This window comes from Papio anubis, chromosome 5 (genome assembly GCF_008728515.1).
Source record: "Papio anubis isolate 15944 chromosome 5, Panubis1.0, whole genome shotgun sequence".
Taxonomy (NCBI): domain Eukaryota; kingdom Metazoa; phylum Chordata; class Mammalia; order Primates; family Cercopithecidae; genus Papio; species Papio anubis.
In genome coordinates, this window is record NC_044980.1 from 143378816 (window position 1) to 143397119 (window position 18304).

At 52.7% G+C, this 18304-nt stretch overlaps 1 protein-coding gene across 4 annotated transcripts in view; it reads left to right on the forward strand.

The window, feature by feature from the left end:
* Window positions 1–18304, forward strand: part of SYNPO (synaptopodin) — a 74952-nt gene that overhangs the window by 40527 nt on the left and 16121 nt on the right. The window contains exons 1-2 of one of the 4 annotated variants that reach the window (XM_009209411.4): window positions 4172–6019; window positions 6759–6856. The exons of 2 other annotated variants lie outside the window; for them this stretch is intronic. The gene's annotated coding sequence lies outside the window, so the exon portion shown is untranslated. Of the gene's footprint in view, window positions 1–4171; window positions 6020–6758; window positions 6857–15558; window positions 15782–18304 lie in introns of those variants that run through there. One more of the 4 variants, XM_003900371.5, reaches the window with a different exon arrangement.

The following is an 18304-nucleotide window of genomic DNA, read 5'->3' on the forward strand; positions in this document are numbered from 1 at the left end:
GGCCTCAGTTTCCCCATCTGTAGGTGGGGGGCTGGAGGGGTCTCGAGGCTTTCGAGCAGCTAAGGAGGGGGAGGACGCCCTGACGCCGGGAAGCTACCCTCCCGGGCTGCGTGGGGGCTCCAGCCCTTGCGCCCCTCCCCGCAAGCGGATCAGGGCGAGGCAGCCCCAGGCTCACAGGTGGGCAACAGCCCGGAGTCTGTGTCCCCAAGCCCGTTCAGGGAAAAGTCGGACCGACTTGACCCAGGACAACGGCGGGTTGGGCTCTGCCCAGGGTTGACCAACATGGGCGCCGTGGGGGCAGCGGGAACGGCCAGTGCTGGGCCTCCTCACTCCTCCCTGCGGGCGGGGCGACCGGGCTCTGGGGTCTGGCTCTGGCGGTGGGGCACACAGGATGCCAGAGCAGTCACATCCTGGGGACCACCCCTCCCAAGCCCTACCTGGGGAAATCGAGGCCTCTCCCCAGTGCCTTCAGAGAGAGGAGAAACTGCCCTGTGCCCGCCTCACAGCACCTCTGCAATTGCCCTCCTTGCCAAGGTGAGAGAGAGGCCCCAGAGGTGAAGCGAGTGGAGGGCCCAGCACCTTTCTAACCACTGCGCTGTGGAATCAGGGGCACTGTCCAGAGCCCTGGCAACACCTCTTTGAGGACTTGGGAAAAGGTCTCCTTTCCTCCCCCCATCACCCCACGTTATGGGCTTATTCTGGAAGGGGCCAGGGAACTCCATCCATGGGGTCCAGGTTGTCTGGAAGGGACAAGAGCTGAGTGGGAAGCAGCAGGTGCCCCATCCCCCATCCCCCACCCTGTCCTGAATGGCAGGTGACACTGGAATAAACCAACTTGTTATGTGATCATGGAGCAAGACCCTTGCTCTCTTAGCCTCCAGTGAGAGGGGTGGCAGGGTGGCCCCTGAGGGGGAAATCGCATTGTGGACAGCAGTGCTGGTGGTAGCTGTAGGGCTAGTCAGAGGGTGCCCTACCCCCTGTCCATTAGAAAGTGGAAGTGAAACTGCTGATGGGGGTCTAGGGTACTCTGGGGCAAGGGGTTGGAAGCCTTGCTGGCGCCAGCCTGCCTTGTCACCAAGCCCAGGCCTGGCCCATTCCATGTTGGGGGGCACAGCCACAAACTGAAACTGATGTGCTCCCCCACTACTTGCCATATTGTCTCAGGCAGTCAGATGAGATCTCTCATGGGAGTTGAAAACCCCTCTGACGGGTTGAAAAACCCTGTTTGCTAGGTGGGGCATCCCCTTCCTCTGTCTCCTTAGGAGATCTTGGGCTGGTTCCTCCCCTTCTCTGATCCTCAGTTTTTCCATCAGTACGAAGGGGATGGACTAGGATCACTCTAGCTTGATATTCAAACTTCCCCCAGGAATGTCGTTTACCACTCTGGCTTGCAGCCCCCACTTTCCAGGCCTGCCCCATCTTTGCAAGCCATGGGCCAGCTCCCCTCAACCCCACAACTGACACCTAAACTAAGCTGTGGTTGGAACCAGCATTTACATGGCTAAATGAGAACTTTAACTCCTTCCTCCCTAGTCAGCTGTTGCCCTTATCTACTCCCCATCCCTTAAGGTAGGAAAAAAACCGACCAAACCAAACCTGTGGCATTCAGGCGCCTGGTTCCTGGTGCATCCCTAGGTTCTTCCATGGCATTTTATCCAGTCTCGGATTTTAGAATTGGGGAGACTGAGGCCAAGGAGGGGAAGAGGTTTGCACAGAGTGATTCTGTGGGTAGAAGGCAACAGAGCTCCCTCTCCTTGGGAAAGAGCATTTCCTTGATAAGTGGCTGGGGACATGAGTGTCCACGGAGCACCTGGAGAGAGAGGAGAAGCATGGGAGGAACCTTCTTCCATCTTCTTTCCACCCCTAGTCACAGCCTATTTCCAGGGTTGACATATGTCTCCCTGAGCCCACGTCACAGCTCTGGGAGGTGGGCAGGGCAGGGGTCAGCACACTCCTTCCACCTGCCAGGGCTGCCCTCCCACAAGGCTGAGCACACCTCCAGGCCCCGGCCTGGCCTGGGAGGCACCTTTTCCTTCAGGGCAGCTCCCAGGCTTCCAGACATGAGCTCATCAGAGCTACTGGTGCCAGGAAGGGAGGGACTGAGGGGAAGCAGGCAGGGCTGCCCAGATCAGGGCACCGTGGGCCCAGGGAAGTACAGGGGGGTGCTATTGGTGAGGCCCTGCAGGCTCTGGTCCCCATTGTAGTGAAGAGGCAGTGGCAGGATAGATCCGCTAAGGGTCAACTGAGGAGGGGTGGAGACAGGCCAAGTGCCCTGGGCTGTAGTGCTAGGCCAACCTCTGCTACCCACTCACTTACTACGTGACCTTAGGTAAATCCCTTTCTCTCTGTGGGCCTCACTGTCCCTGGCTAGCAATGGGGTGGGATGGGCGCTTAGACACTGGGGTTGCAGTAGTGAATAAGACAGACAGGCCCCTGCCCTCAAGGCACTTGCATTTTAATTGGGAAGATAGAAAAGAAGAAAGGGAGCAAATAAATCATCAAGATAATTTCAGATGGGCAAAAGTGGCATAAAAAAATAAGTCGTGCTGTTAAGATGGAGAGCAGTTAGGGGGCTACCATGGGTTGGTGATTAGGAAAGTCCTCTCTCAGAGGTGACTTCGGAACAGAGACCTGAATCTTATTTGAAGCAATGCTCAAGGCTTCCTGGGGGAGGTGTATCTGCATCTGGAGTCTGGAAGAATGGGGCAGCGGGGGCGGGGGAGAATTTGGTTGGGAGGAAAGGTTTCCCAGAAGATGGTCACGGTCTGGGGCTAGGGGCTGGGACCAGGGGCTGGGACTGGAGGGTAGGCGCTGGTTGCATCCCCAGGGGCTTCAGACTGCAGATCCAAAGGAGCTTCGCCTGAGATCTGGTCAGAGGGGTGGCTGCCTGCAAAGTGGCTCTGCTAAATTAGGCGTGTGTGTGTGCGTGTGTATCTGTGTGTGTGTGTTTCTGTGTGTGTGCACGTGCACACGTGTGTGTGTGTTTCTGTGTGTGTGCACGTGCACGCGCGCGTGTGTGTGTGTGGCCAGAGTCTTTTGTGAACTGTCCCTGGATATTGGGGCTCAATTGCTACCCAGTGTGGCTAGAGGAGGAGTCAACATGGAAGCTGCCTCCAGGCCCTGTAATTCCAAAGGCTTACACAAGCCTTCTGTCTGGAATGAAATCTACCAACTGGCTGCTGCTGCCTGAAATTCCACCAGCCTAGCTTCAGCTTTTCCACTCGCTGAGGCAGGGTCGTATAGTACTGTGCAGACCCTGCCCTAGCCTACCCTGTCCAGCCTCCTAGGGTTGCTGTGGGTGGGACAAAATTCAGTCTACTCCTGAATGCTTCATGTGTGGCTAATACACAGATTCTGTGGTTGGACCTCTGGGTTCCCTTCCTGGCTAGCTGGGAGATCTTAACTATGTTATGTAACCTCTCTGGGCTTTTGTTTCCTCGTCTATAAAATAGAAACAATAATAGACCCTATTGTATACTGTTGTTCTGAAAATTAAATGAGATGATGATAAATGCTAAAAAAAAAAAAAAAAAAAAAAAAAAGAGCTACCACTTAAGTATTGTCATGTTAAAATAGCGGTCAGATGTGGTGGCTCACGCCTGTAATCCAGCACTTTGGGAGGCCAAGGCAGGTGGATCACCTGAGGTCAGGCGTTTGAGACCATCCTGGCCAGCATGGTGAAACCCCATCTCTACTAAAAATACAAAATTAACCAGGAATGGTGGCACGCGCCTGTAATCTCAGCTGCTCGGGAGGCTAAGGCAGGAGAATCGCCTGAACCCAGGAGGCAGAGGTTGTAGTGAGCTGAGATCATGCCATTGCACTCCAGCCTGGGCAACAGAGTGAGACTCCACCAAAAAAAATAGGAATAGCAATTTCTTAAGGAGATGGGCTCTTGCTCAAGACTAGTTATATCTCACTATAAGTTACTTTTTGATGTTTGGCCAGGAACAGGTATTTTTGTTTGGTTGGTTGGATTGTTTGTTTGAGACAGAGTCTTGCTCTGCTGCCCAGGCTGGGGTACAGTGGCATGATTATGGCTCACTGCAGCCTTGACTTCCTGGGCTCAAGTGATCCTCCCACCTCCCAAGTAGCTGGGACTGCAGAGATGCGCCACCATGCTCAGCTAATTTTTGTATTTTTAGTAGAGACAGTGTCTCACTATGTTGCCCAGGCTGGTCTTGAACTCCTGGGCTCAAGTGATCCATCTGCCTCAGCCTAACAGGCATGAGTTACCATGACTGGCCTAGGAACAGGTTTTGATGGTGGGAGAATTGGCACAAGCACAACGGAAAATGCCTGGACTGAGCTTCAGGAATGGATGCTTGAACCTGTGCTCTTAGCTGACTGGCTGGTGTTCTTGGGCAAATCATTTGCTTCCTCTGGGCCACAGGCTTCACTTCTGACTGCTGAGATATGGGCTAGTAAGGATCTGAGGGGATCATGGGTGTGACAAAGATCCTTACTGGCTTGTCACCAAAAACATGGGGCTAGCAGGAGGGGCTGACATCATGGTGTCAAGGGTCAAGGAAGGGCAGGCTGGGTGAGCCCCTGGGACAGGAGAGTGGGCTAACCTGAGACCCTTGTGTGTAATCCTCCAGAATAAAATCTCTTGGAGTCTAAGAGTGCTTGAAAGATAAAAGCCACAGTTCTTGAAAAATGATTGTTTACTGTTATTTACTATGTACCATGGGTGCTTTAAGTTCTTCATGCATCAACAACTCCATGAGGTGAGTACTGTTATTATTAGCATTTGTAGGTGGGAAACTGAGGCACAGATAGGTTGGTTAAGTGAGCTTCCAAGGTCACACATCTGGTAAGTGGCTAGATTCAAATGCAGGCAGTCTGGCCCCAAAAACTATGTGCTTAACTTCTTCACAACATGGTCTCTCCCACGCTAGATGGAGTGCCAGGGGCTCAGAAAAACAAGCCACCTGTCCCAGAACAGACAGCATTCATCTTTGATCCTCATTATCCCTGAAGCTGAGGTCCTGAAAGGAGGAGCCTCACTGGGTCTAGGGTCCAGGGCTCTGAGATTGGCCCTTGAACCAGCTCAACCTTTCTATTCCCCTGGGAGTAGGTCGGAGAGGATCAAGGGTGCCCTGCAGTCACTGTGGGCGTGGAAGGCTTTGCCAGGGCCTGATGAGTGGGCATTGTTAGTGCCTTGGAGCTTGAGTGGCTCATAAGTGCTTGAGTTGTAATAAACTCCCATGCAGTCTGGCACACCGCCACCGTTGTACAGGTAGGGGAAACTGAGGTCAGAGTGTTTAGGGACCAGCCCAGGGTCACACAGGCAGAGGACACGCTTCATCCCTGAGCCTCCTGTCCTGCCTTCTGGGCCGCTTAGTTCTTGTGGGCTCCATAGGAAGATGAGATGTTGGGGACCCTCCCACGGATCCCTAAGGTGGTCCTATTCTCCACAGCCGGGACATTATTCCCAATATGGGGTCCTTTGGGAGGGCACATGGAGTTGGGGGATGGGGAGAGTACTGATTAAAAAATAGACTGTCACGCGCACAGAGAACAAGCATGCCACCACCCAGCCCGAGCCAGTTGGCTCCCCCGTGCCTGGCTGCCAGGCCCCACTCAGGTCTCCTGCTGGGGGCCCCGCCCACCACACCCTGGCTCTGGGCCTGAGGCTGAATGCTCCCATCCACCCTCTCCTCTCCCTCCTCCATCCCTGCCCAGCCTCCAGGCAGATGGTGCACTTACTGAGCTTGGGTGGGCCTGAAGCTCAGCTGTGGAGTTTAAGCTGTGCCAGGGGCGTCTGGCATCCCCACACACTGGCTATGTGGCCTTGAATGAGCCCTTTCCCTCTCTGGGCCTCAGACATTGACAGAGTAATGCTGTCAATCAAAGTTCTTTTCCAGATTTCTTCTCTCATTTAGACCTGACAGACAGTGCAGGAGACCCCACTCAGAGAGGTGATGTGTCCTGCCGTGGCCACTCAGCTAGGGTGCAGCACAGCAGAGGCGGATGCCCAGATAATCGTGCAAATCCCAATCCTGTACAACTCCGGGTGAGTGAGGTCACGTGGAAGCATGGAGGCAGGAGGCTTTGCAGTTGTGATGTGAGCAGTGTTTCATGCATTTGCTCTTTTACTTAGTCAACAACTGTTTATTGAGCCCCAGCTATGGCCGAGGCACAGGGGCATGAACATAGCCAAGGTCCCTGCCCGGCAGAGACAGGCAGACTGACATGAAAACAAATCCTGATGGAATTACAAAGCTGATGAGCGTTTAGGGGAGAGGCAGAGGGTGTTGTGACAGGAGAATGTGACCTCTGAGGGCCTTGGGATCTGTGAACAGACCTGAAGGATGAGAAGTATGGTCAGAAAGGGGCAGCCGAGGGGGCAAGGGAAGAAAGGGCTCTAGGAAAAGGAGCAGCCAGTACAGAGGCCCTGAGGGGAGAAAGTGCTGGGCTGGCCGAGCACTAGGAAGAGGGTCAGCACGGCTGGAGCCTCGCTGGCTGGGAGGTGAAGCACCAGGACACCAGGACGGGAGCTGCAGCGCGGGGATGGGGGCATTGGGGCTGGTGGTACAGGCCCTGGAGCCTGCGAAGGGGCTTGAGGCGGATCATAGGAAGGAGGAGCATGCTGGTGCTGATCTGGGAGGCGGGTCTTTCCTCTTTTCCTTTTGTCTTTCCCTTGGATGTCCACCCTGATAGTGCTATCGACAGACCCCATCCGTGCCCCCCCAGCCACTTCATGAGGTGGCTGAATGCAGAGTCTGGGGCCATCTCTCCCTTCTTTCTTCAAGGAGGGTTATGGAGGCCCAGCAGGCCTCAGATGTAAGCTGGTGAGAGTGCGTTCCTGGGCAGGAGGCTGCGGTCACTCAAGCTGAGTGCCCCTGTTCAGGTGAGTTCTTACTTCCTTTTATTCCCTGTGGGAGTCTGTGGACAAAGGAGGGTCAGCTTGTGTTTGAATGAAGGCCGCCCCTGGACTTACTTCCACTGCCTGTAACAGCTGCCTGTCCCCAGTTCCATTCCAGGCACCAACCCTGCCCCAACCCTGGAGCCAAAGCCCTGGGCTGGCAGGCAGGAGGCTTGCGTTCTGAGCCCAGCTCTGCTGGACGCTCTAGGGCACACCCCTTTCCCCCCCGGGCATCAGTTTCCCCATCTCTATGATAGATAAATACTCTACTTTTTCTGCACTCAATGTGTGGCCCATGGATGCAGTATCAGCATCACCCAGAAGCTCATTAGAAGTGCAGAGTCCCAGGCCCCATCCCAGACTTCCTGAATTACAATCTGCATTTTGACAACATTCCTGAGTAATTTCCATGTACTTTAAATTATGAGAAGCACTGTTCTAGGTCAGTTATTTTTAAACCTAAGACAAATGAAAATCTATAGCATATTTTTCCTTCTCTAAAGCTTTACATATAAACACATAAGAGGGCACCCACCCACTCTCTATTTATTCATCCCATGAACAAGGAGGGGGAGGAGTGTGGAGGGGTAAGTTGGAGGCACAAACTTTATTAGGATGGACGTCAGAAAGGAGGAGGAAAAGATAAAGCAGGCTGGTGGAGGGGCGGCTGCCATCTGCTCACCCCTGGAGCCCTCCTGACAGTTGGCCTCTCAGGGCCCTTTCGGCTCTGCCCTCCAGGCTCCTCTGCTTTATGGGTTGGGAGAGGGAGTGCTTGATCGTCCATAGTCCAGTGACGTCTTTCCCTGCTTGTCCCTATCTTGCTGTCCTGCCCTCTTCCCCTTGGAATCACTGAAAGAGTAGCCGGTGCTATTCTTAGTGTGACAGGGTGGTGAGGAGAGAACATACTAGTGCATTATTTATGTCTGTGAGTCAACAGGATTACATCCAGGACTCCCAGAACACCGCCCTCCCAGCTTGGCCCTCATCACAGCCATGGCAGGCGGTCCACTCTACGCAGATGGAGGGCAGTTTCCCAGGACCCAGAAACCATTCCTTCTGGCCCTGCTCATCCCTGCTCAGAGTCCCTACCCCTCGACCTGGGAAATGACTCAGGAAATACCATGGTCAGTTAGGGCTAGGACAGAGCTGCTTTGGCCATATCATTTCCTTTCATCATGCATTCAGCATGTGTTTATTGAGCACATATTACATGCCATACGTGTGGGTGCATGGGTGGAGGAAACAGGGTTCCTACCTTCCAAGAGCTCACACTTTAGCCAGAGAGTTAATGTGCAATAGTGTAGGTTTCAGGCCTTTGCCTATGTGAGAGCTGATCTGAGCAATAACATAGCAGAGGAGGAATTAAGAATCTTTTAGAGGAAACTGAGGCTCAGCACATATAAGGCTTGGTAAAGGTCACCATAGCTAGCGATCAGGTTGAACTCATGTTAGTTAGAATAAAACAACTATTGTAGATCAGATGGTAGTGTGTAGCGTTAGGGCTCTGGGGACTCTCTGCACTACCAGTGAGAAGGATCTTGTGGCTGGAAGGAAATTAACTGGTTGAGGTTGTCCTGTTCTCCAGAGTCATGGAGAAGTCATGTGTACTCAGAGTTTTTACAAACCTGGAGTGGAAGGACAGTTATATTGGGGACTGGGAGTCAAAATCACATGGGATGAGAGGATAAGGCCCGGAAGTAGTGCACCTCCTGAGGCTGTGCCAGCGGCTCTGGCTGGGAGCCAACGAACCATGAGATCCTGGGCAGGTCCCTTGCCCTTTCTGTGCCTCAGTTTTCTAGTCTGTAAAATGGTGTAACAATCCTTGCTCTGTCTCTAGGAAAACTATAAAAGTGTTGTGCATATTCAAGGAATGCTATAAAATTACCATATATAATTATCATAGGCTGTGTGCAGTGGCTTATTCCTATAATCTCAGCACTCTAGGAGGCCAAGGTTGGAGGATTGCGTGAGCTCAGGAGTTCAAGACCAGCCTGGGAAACATAGTGAAAACACACCTCTATTAAAATAAGAATTTTTTTAAAAGACAATTATAAAAATATATTTTATTAAATTTTTTATTAACATTATGGAGCCTTACTGTGTGCAAGTCTGTATTCCAGACATTTTCTTGTGTTAACTAACTTACACACTTAGTTATAAGATCATGGACTCTAAAGCCCAGTGGGTCCCCAGCCTGGCTGTGCACAGAACCCCTTCGGGAGCCTGTTAAGGTGCATATTCTGTGGTCTCACAGGTCTAAGGTAGAGCCCAGGAATCTGCATCTTGATCACATTCCCTGAGGGATTCTGAAGCACCTACAAGTTTCTGATCTGGACCAGAGAAGGGAAGGAACTTGCCAGAGGCCTCACATTGAATTGGAGACCAGGTTGAGGCTAAAACCCAGATCTCCAGCTCCTGGCCTGATCCTTTCCCTCTACTCTTCAGTTGCTCCCAAGTACCCTAGAGAAATGAAGGTGGAGATGACTTTGGTGACACGTGAGGATGCTAGTGGTGGTGCTAAGGTGTACGGTGCTGTGGTAGGCATTTCACATGGCTTATCCCATTTAATGGCAATAAGGATAGAAAAGGGGACATTCGACTGGGCACAGTGCCTTATGCTTGTAATTCCAACACTTTGAGAGACCAAGGTGGGAGAATTGCTTAAGCCCAGAAGTTTGAGACCAGCCTGGGCAACAAAGTGAGACCTCGTCTGTACACAAAATTTTTTAAAATTAGCCGGGTGTGATGGCGCATGCCTGTAGTCCCAGCTACTTGGGAGGCTGAGGCAGGAGGATCCCTTGTCCCTGGAAGGTCACTGCCATGAGCTGTAAACGCATCACTGCACTCCCGCCTGCCAGCCTGGGTGACAGAGTGAGACTCTGTCTTAAAACACACACACACACACACACACACACGGACACTCTCCACAGCCACATGATCCCCTGGCTCATTTGAGCATCAAGTGGCAGATTTTAATGTACCCTTGGAAAAGGGAGACTATGAGTGAGGCGCAGAGATACTGGAGAAGTGAATTTGAAACCATACCATCGGTGCATTGTCCGTTCTCCAGGAGCATGTGCCCTCAAGGCAAGAGTTGTCTGCTAACCCGGTTACTTGAAGACAGGGCAGGCTGGCAGGAAGGAAACACGTATGTCCCACAAGGTGTGTACCTGATGCCCGTCCATCCATACCAGCCTTCCACATGAGTCCCGTGTACCTATGGGTGCTCAGTGTGCACATATTTGTGTGTATGTCCTGCCCCCTCTGTGGGTGTGCATGTGTGCCTGGGCACGCTCTGCTGTGTGTAGCACAGGCTTGAAGCAAGCAGCACCTCTGTGTGTGGGCATACGTGCAGAGGAGGATGTGCTGCTGCCGGCTGGAGCCTCTCCAGCGTTAAGAGGCTACTGAGAATGCGTGTATGTTGCAGGTGTATGTGTGTGTATGGAAAGGGTTGCAACGCAGAGCACAGAAGGAGAAGGGCCATTAGAGAACACATTTGTTTGTTTGTTGGTTGGTTGGTTGGTTTTAGACAGAGTCTTGCTCTGTCACCCAGGCTGGAGTGCAGTGGTGCAATCTTGGCTCACTGCGACCTGCGCCTCCTGGGTTGAAGTGATTCTCTTGCCTCAGCCCCTCAAGTAACTGGGATTACATGCATGCGCTACCATGCCTGGCGAATATTTTTAGTAGAGACTGAGTTTCACCATGTTGGACAGGCGGGGCTTGAAGTCCTGACCTCAAGTGATCTGCCCGCCTCAGCCTTCCAAAAGTGCTGGGATTATAGTCGTGAGCCACTGCGCCCGGCCCATGCTTTTCTTATTCATGTCTTACCTCCATATTATGTGTATCATTCTTAAACCTGCCAGGTATGAGCCTGCCTCAGGACCTTAGCATTCGCTGTTCCCTCTGCCTGCATTGTTGCCCTAGACAAGCATATGCCTCACTCTCTCACCTTCTTACATTCTTTGCTCAGATGCGCCCTCTCAGTGAGGATGGCTTTGGTTATCATATCTACCTTTGGTTATCATATCTACCTTTGGTTATCATGTCTACCTTTGCAAATCACTCCTCACCCCTTACAGTCCGTATACCCCTAGTCCCTGCTTTATTTTTTATAGCATTTACCATCTGACTTACTTGTATATTTATTATCTTGTTCCCTTACTGGAATGCAAGCAGAGGTTTTAATCTGTTTCCCTTTACACCTGTGAACAGTGCCTGTCCCTTAGTTGGTGTACAATAAATACTCATGGAATGAACGAATCCATGCACCACCTATACGTATTTTCTTTAAATTTTGCCAGTGAAATGTCCACTTTAGCCTCTCCTTAAGCAGTAATATACCTGAGATCACAAGTGTGTTTATTATACCTCTTTTCCAATTCACATTTGAAATGTACGTAACTATTAAGATTTTAAATATCAGGGTACGACCTAAAATCCTTTTGCTTCCATTAGTGGTGGGGGCACTACACTCTAGGAACCACCAGTCCAGTCCAATCCCTCCTTTGGACAAATTGGATGCACTGAGGCCCCAAGAGGGTCAGGGATCAGCCCAGCGTCTCACCCAAATTGTGACAGGACAGACCCTGGAACCAAATCTCCTGACTTCTAGTCTTCTTTTCTTTTGTAGTCTGAGGGAAACATGGAGGGCAGGACTGCATGATTCAGCCTTTCCCTGGCAGGAGACTCCTCCTGTTGGAGTGGGGCCAGACCTGCCTGGTAATTGGTGAATGGCAGCAGAGGAGAGGGCCATGGCAGGGTCAGCCGCCTCCAGCACCCCAGAGCCATGGTGTCCTCCTCTGAGGGGCCCTGGGGTTCAAAACTGATTCTGGCTAGAAATGACATGGGGATCCCTGTGCAGAGAGGATGCTAGGGGGTGTTGGGAAGGGGGATGGGGTTGGGCTGAGCAGAAGAGTGAGACCAGACCCAGAGAGGGGTGGTGAAGACAGGGAGAGAGACAGATACAGCCCCAGCCTGGTCGAGTTATGCAGAGGTGGGTGTGTGCAAAAGCCTACAGTTAACCACCCCCCAAGGTGTGCACAGTGCTTTATACTTTAGACATCATTGCTGCATCTCATTTACTCAGCAGCTACTCTGCAAAGCAGATATTATCATCCCTGTTTTACTGATGATGAAGTTGAGACTCAGAGAGGTGAAATGATTTACTGAAGGTAGCCCAGCAATTTGAATTGGATGCCTTGCTGAGCCATAGATGGGGGAAGAACTGGCTGCACCTCTGATTGGATTTGGTAAAGGAGGGCTGTCTGTGGGAGGAGCAGGCAGGCTGAATGGATTCGGGAGCGAGGGGCCGGCTGGAAACCCACAGTCCACTCACTGGCCAAATAACCTTGACAAATCGCAAAACCTTTCTTTTTGAGGCTCAGTTCCCTCATCTGTAAAATGAGAATAATGGCACTCCCTAACTCACAGCTTGTGAGGATAAAATAAAACAACATGATGAAAAATGATAACACTGAAACCGAATGCCTCGCACATTTGATGTGCTCGGGAAGCAGCAACTTGAGTGATGAACATGAGTGCACCCGGCCCCCTGATGAGTTTGCGCACAGTGACCACTTGCCACGACTGAGGGATTCCCAGTGCCTTCTTTGGCAGCTGTGAGTGAGCCTGAGACCCCGTCTGGGGGACCCGCAGGGGTTGGGGGCAGGTTTGTCTGTCCCAGAGCCCCAGGCTGGTGATGATGCCTCCTGGGGATAAACCTCGTCTCTCTGTTGTTTACCCCATGTGCGGTGACTTTGTCATTATCATTCCTCCTGCATTTTTTCTCTGAGTTATTTATTTTTCTGTGAGGAAGGAATGTGGGGAATTTACCACAGGGCGCTGGCCTTCATGTTCAGCTGGGCTGCAGGGCGTCCTTCCCTATAAGAGGGAAGCTGCTGAGACAGATGGCAGGAGAGGTGGAGGCGGAGGGTCCTAGCTGGCTCTGTGGCCCAAGGAGTAGGGGGCGGTTATGTAACTCACCCGGAGGCCCAGGTTCTGGTCTCTGGTCTTGAGCCTGGTAATGTACATAGCTCCTGTGGAACTGTTCCTGGCCCTTCCCATTCACCCCTGGCCTGTGGGCAAGCCCAGTGGGTGTGTTCTTCTATCAAAGTTTCCTTTCTATTCAGCTGGTCTAGGTTTGGGGTATGGGAGTGGGTAGGAGAGTGGGGTGGGGGTTATCTTGAACCTCCTAGTCTCTGCTGAGCTATCCTCATTGCTTAGAATGCTTCCTTATCTCCATCTTTCAAGATCTAGGACATATGTCACCTCCTCCAGGAAGCCTTCCTGGATTGCTTCATCCTAGTTCATCTTTCTCTTAGGTTCTATGTTCTCCCCTCACTTCATGAAACATTCTTCCTCTTAGATCTAACATAGTGATTTGAGACTTCATCTCCCTCTTCTCTCACAAGCGTGTTGCTCTCTCCTTCCTTCCTCCCACTCCCAGGAACCACCCTCTAGATCTTTGATCTAGAATCTAGATGAGTCTTGGATTTAGACAAATCTAAAATTCATCTCCAGGGATGAATAGTGAAGCAAAATATGAGGGGGGAGGCTTTGGATTGTGGAAGTGCTCATCCTTTAGTAGTTTATTTAGTCAACACAGTGATGGTTTCAGCCCCTCCTGGCTGATGACTTCTGCTGAGTCTGGGGACATTTACAGAGGACGGAGACCAGTCCTGACCCTAGGGCTAAGGAGAAGGACCACATCTTTGTGGTGGGCCCAGAGTGTGCCAGGCCCTGGGAAGAGTAGGGAATCCACAGATGACCTAGGCCCTGCCCTGACCCTGGCAGAGGCAGTTTAGGGGAAACCACCTCTTTCCCCTGCCCTGACTTGCCACCTTTTTATCCTTTAGCTTATGTGTTTTCTCTGGAAAGGTAGGGTGTGACGGCCCTTTCTGTATCCCTAAGGCCTCCAGGGAGCTGGGGGTGGGGAGAGTGAAATAGCAGGAGGGGGCTTCGTGAGCACAGGCCTAGCTCACCAGGGTTGGACTGGAGAGGTGGAAGGCTGGGCTGTGATCCTGTGATCCTGTCTGTGAGCCCTCCCTTTTCAGTTTGCTGCATACTTGGGGCTCAGCCTGCCTCTCTCTGGGTTACCATCTCAAAGTTTCTAAAAATCGACTGATTATAGATTAATGATTACCCCAGTAGAGTGGGCAAGAGAGAGGCTGTGGCTCCTGGCCTTTGGCAGGGCCCTGGTCAGCCAGCAGGGAGCAGGGCTTGTGGTCTGCAAGGATAGAAGATGGGCCGGGCCTGCGCTGACTGAGGAGCTCTCATCTTAGCTTCCCCTAACCCCTCCATCTCTGCCCTCCCTGATCCCGACCCAGTGCCAGCAGAGAGAAACCAGAAGTTTGGCCAGGCCCAGCCTCCTTCCCCTGGGTTTCTGAGTTTTCTCAACCTGCTGTTTCCTCTGAGCCCTGTTTCTGTTTGGGGCCTCTAGGCCAGGTTGAACAGGGGAGGAGCACTGATCTAGGAGTGTGAATGGACTGATGAGGGCTTCCGACAAGAAATGGCTGTTGGGCTGGGCCTGGGTGGGTGAGTAGGAAGGTGAGTTTGCTTTGTGGGGAGCTCTTCGGAAGGAAGGCGTCCAGGCTTGCGATCAGTCAGACCACGAGGGGCCCTTGCTAAGCTGTGAGACCTGGAGTGAGTTAGCTGCTTCTGTGTGCCTCATCTTCCTCATCTACGAAATGGGGATAAGAGAACCTCCTCTATGAGCTGCTGTGAGGATTAAATGAGAAAAGGCACGTTAAACCCCTGGCTTGGCAGCATCTGGTGCTCCCAAAATGTTGGCTCTTGTCATTCTCACAGATTTCGTGTTTATTCTGCAAGTGCCAGTGGAAGATGTGGAGGGGACCAGGGAGGAATACAGAGGTGAAGCCGTAAAGGCCCCTGCCCTCGAGGCCGCTGCAGTCTCTGGGGGAAAATAGGGCCCAGAGCCTGATTGCTACAAAGCAAAACACTGGGAGGGGGGCGGCATGGCCCACGTGACTGGCCCTGGACTGGGCATTGGGCCAACCTGGGCTTGAATTTCAGCTCTTCCTCTGGCTGGCTGTGCGACCTTGAGCAAGTCACTGCACCCCTCTGAGCCAGCATCTTCTCTAATGTGGAGATGAGGATAGTGCTGGCCTCCTGGGTTGCTGTGGAAGTAAGTGAAGTAAGGCCCTGCCCTGGTACCTGGCATGTGGTGAGCACACCCTGAAAGAGAACTTTTACTAGAATGAATAATACACAAGGTGATGGTTATGAAGTGGTGCAGGTAGAACGTTGGTGGATCAGGGAAGGCTTTTTGGAGGGGGTGGTAGCATTCTAGGTAGGCCGGAAATCTGAGGGATTAGGGCATGTAGAAAGGATGTGAGACAGAGGAGGGTTCCCGGTAGAGGGGGTCTGTGCAAACGCTGCTCTGCAGGCAGGAATTCACTGGGCAACTGTGGGAACCGCAGGCCACCGAACTCCCTCCACTGTTGCCGAGGGCACAGAGAGAAGGTGAGTGAGCTCTTGGGCAGGCCCCAGTGGAGGGTCTTTGAATGCCAGGATGAAGCCTCTCCTCTTGATCCTCCATGTCCTGGGGAGGCAGCAGAGGGTTTGGAGCAGGAGAGAGGCATGAGTGGAGCCCAGAGGGAGGAAGATGAATCTGGCAGCGTGGGGCGGGTAGATTGGCGGGGGAGAGACTGGGGGTGGAGAGGCCATTTAAAAGGCTGTTGCAAAATCGGTTTTCCTGATAAAGAGCTGGGCTGAGTCATCTGTGGAGGAGAAAAGTCATATCCAGCTCCTTCGTGTTGCTGTCGATGTGGGATTTTCCTGGCTTCGTCAGCCAGGCAATTGGCTGCCTTTGCCGGAGGCTTTGAGAACCGAGGCCCGAAGGCCGGCAGGAGCATCCAGGGAGAAGCTTGGCTTCAGGGAGGACCCAGCAGAGTGAGTAAGATGAGCGCCCGGAGGTGCCTTTGTGGCTTGGGGTACGTGACTTAGGGCATGTGGATCCCCCTCTGATCTTAGTCTCTCCTCTGGGCATCAAGGGAGAGGTATGTGGTGATTTCTGCCAGCCTGTGAGTGGTGAGGCGGGGGCTGGGCCTGGGGCTCCCCACCCCACTTCTGTGTCTTCTCCCATGCGAGGCAGTCCTTCCCACCAAAGCCTAGATTATTCTCCTCCCAAGAGGAGGTCTGGCAGTCTGCCGACCCAGTCAGGTCGCACTCGCCATGACTGTGGGGATGGAGAACTCCCCAGGGCATGGAGCCTGTGCCGTTTCCTCCTCTCAGTGGGAGGAGTGGGGAAGGGGCTGGCAAGGTAGCCAGGCCATTGCTCAGGCCTCTCCATTTTCCTGCCTCCAGCTGAGCCAGAGGTTGTGCAGTGGCCAGTCATTGGTTCCTTCCTGACCTCACCAGGGGGGCAGTTTACCCAGCCTGTTTACCCTTCCTGTTGCCAAGACCCCTGGACAACCACAATGGGCTGCCTTGAGCCAATCTCTATTCCTACCCCTGGCTCCCTGTCCCACCCCACCCCACCCGACCCTGGCTGGACACTCCCATTGACGGCATCGTGTGAAGAAGCATTTCCTTGAATTCTCCCTGTCCTGACCTTGTGCTCTGGCCTCCCCTCCCCGGCCCCACCTCCCTCCTGCGGATCCTCTGTCCACACGGGCCCCAAGTGGTGGGCAGAACAGGCAGCTGTCCACAGTGGGTGGTAGGGGTGGGGGAAAGGGTTTGTCCCTTCCTACGCCAAACGAGAACTGGGGTCTCCTGACTCCCAACATTGTGATCTTCCCACTCTACTAATCTTTCATGCCCTAGCAGTCCTTTCTACCTTAGCAAGAATGAGTTCATCAACTCTTCTTCTGAGAGGAAGAAGTGGGAGAAAGAAGGAGTTGTTCTAGGCAGCTGGATTTTCAGGGGAGAAGACACTGCTGAGGGGCATTGATCACAAGATGAGGAAGCAGAGGGCTTTGCAGACCATCATCCAGGAGCACTGGAGCCTCTCTTGTTTTTCGTCTTTCCAGAGTCCTAGTCTGGAAGGAGAATAGTTAAGAGATTAGACTCAGAGCCAGACTTTTCTGAGTTTTGAATTCCAGCTCTGCCACTCTTAAGTTGTGTGACCCTGGGCAGGTCTCTCTGAGCCCCAGTTTCACCTGCAGAATGAGAAGAATCACAGGACTTACCTCTTGGAGGTGCTGTGAGAACTGAACAAGGTGGTGAGCATAAAGTGCACAGCACTGCACCTGGGCTGCAGCGGGGGCTCGGTAGTGACCGCGGTCATGGCAAACCCCTTCTAATGACTGTGCTGGGGCTTCTCGCCTACTCCCCCACTCCAGGATTTACCCTGTTGGACCCAAGTCTCCTGACCCCAGGCAGCTTTTCATTGTGTCCGTGCTCCACCCCTTCCTCTCTTGAAGGCCTGTCTTCAGGGCTCCTGATCCAATGTCCAGGGTGGGTCTTTAAAGGGCTAACCCCCCAACCTGGCTCTGCATCAGTTTAGGTGGGGAGGCGGTGGGGACATCATGACTTGCCAAGTGCAGGCCACAGCCAGGCCAATTGAGGGTTCAATGAGGTACCTGTCCCCTGTAGCCTTTGGCTACTTCCCCACCCCGACCTTTGACACCAGGAGCAAGATCTTGGAGCAGCTGCCTGGGATATTGCCAGAGAGGGCAGCTCCCTAGTCTGAGGAATTTTAGATGGACTTGCCCCCTGGTGCCCTGCTACAAGGGACTCTGGGGTGCCCCCTCCCTCCCCAGCTTTGTTTGTGAAGGGTGGCAAAAATCATCTGGATGGCTGGCTGGATCTGGTCCAAACCTCCTGCTGAATTCCTTTTCCATGGAGTCACTGTGGGCTGGAGTGCAGGCTGCAGGAGCTTGCCTTGGAGGGCAGGGCTCTCTTACCTCCTGGCCTTTTCTGCCATTCCTCTTGTTCCAGAACAGTAGCTTGGGAGCAGTTCTAAGCTCAGAGAGGTGGCGGTGATGGGATCTTAGCAGCAGCCCATGCTGTGAATGGAGCCTCACTGGGAGTCAGCTGACCTGGTCTTGGACTCACATCCTCCTCTCTGACCCCTTCCTTGGCTGGGCCTCCCAGGCCAGCTTATTTCTAAAGGCCCTGCACACTCTGACATTTGAGGATTTTCTAAACCCATGGCCTTCTAGAGCCACTAAAGAGAAAAGCAGAAAAATGCAAGGGCATTGAGAGGTCTGGAGTAATCAAACACTGAAGTGCTTTCTATGAGCCTCGCATGGTGGGAACTGGCCAGCCAGGAGCCTAGTGCTCTCTGCAGTAATGTAGAGCCAGGTGTGAACACAGCTCTACTCCTTCTGGCTCTGTGATCTTGGGCAGCTCACTTTACCTCTCTGAGCCGTAGATTTCTCATCAATAAATAATAATAGTTTGTGCCTTGTAGGGTTGTTTTGAAAATTAAATAATATGAGTAAAGTATGTGTATAGGTATACAGTAAGTGA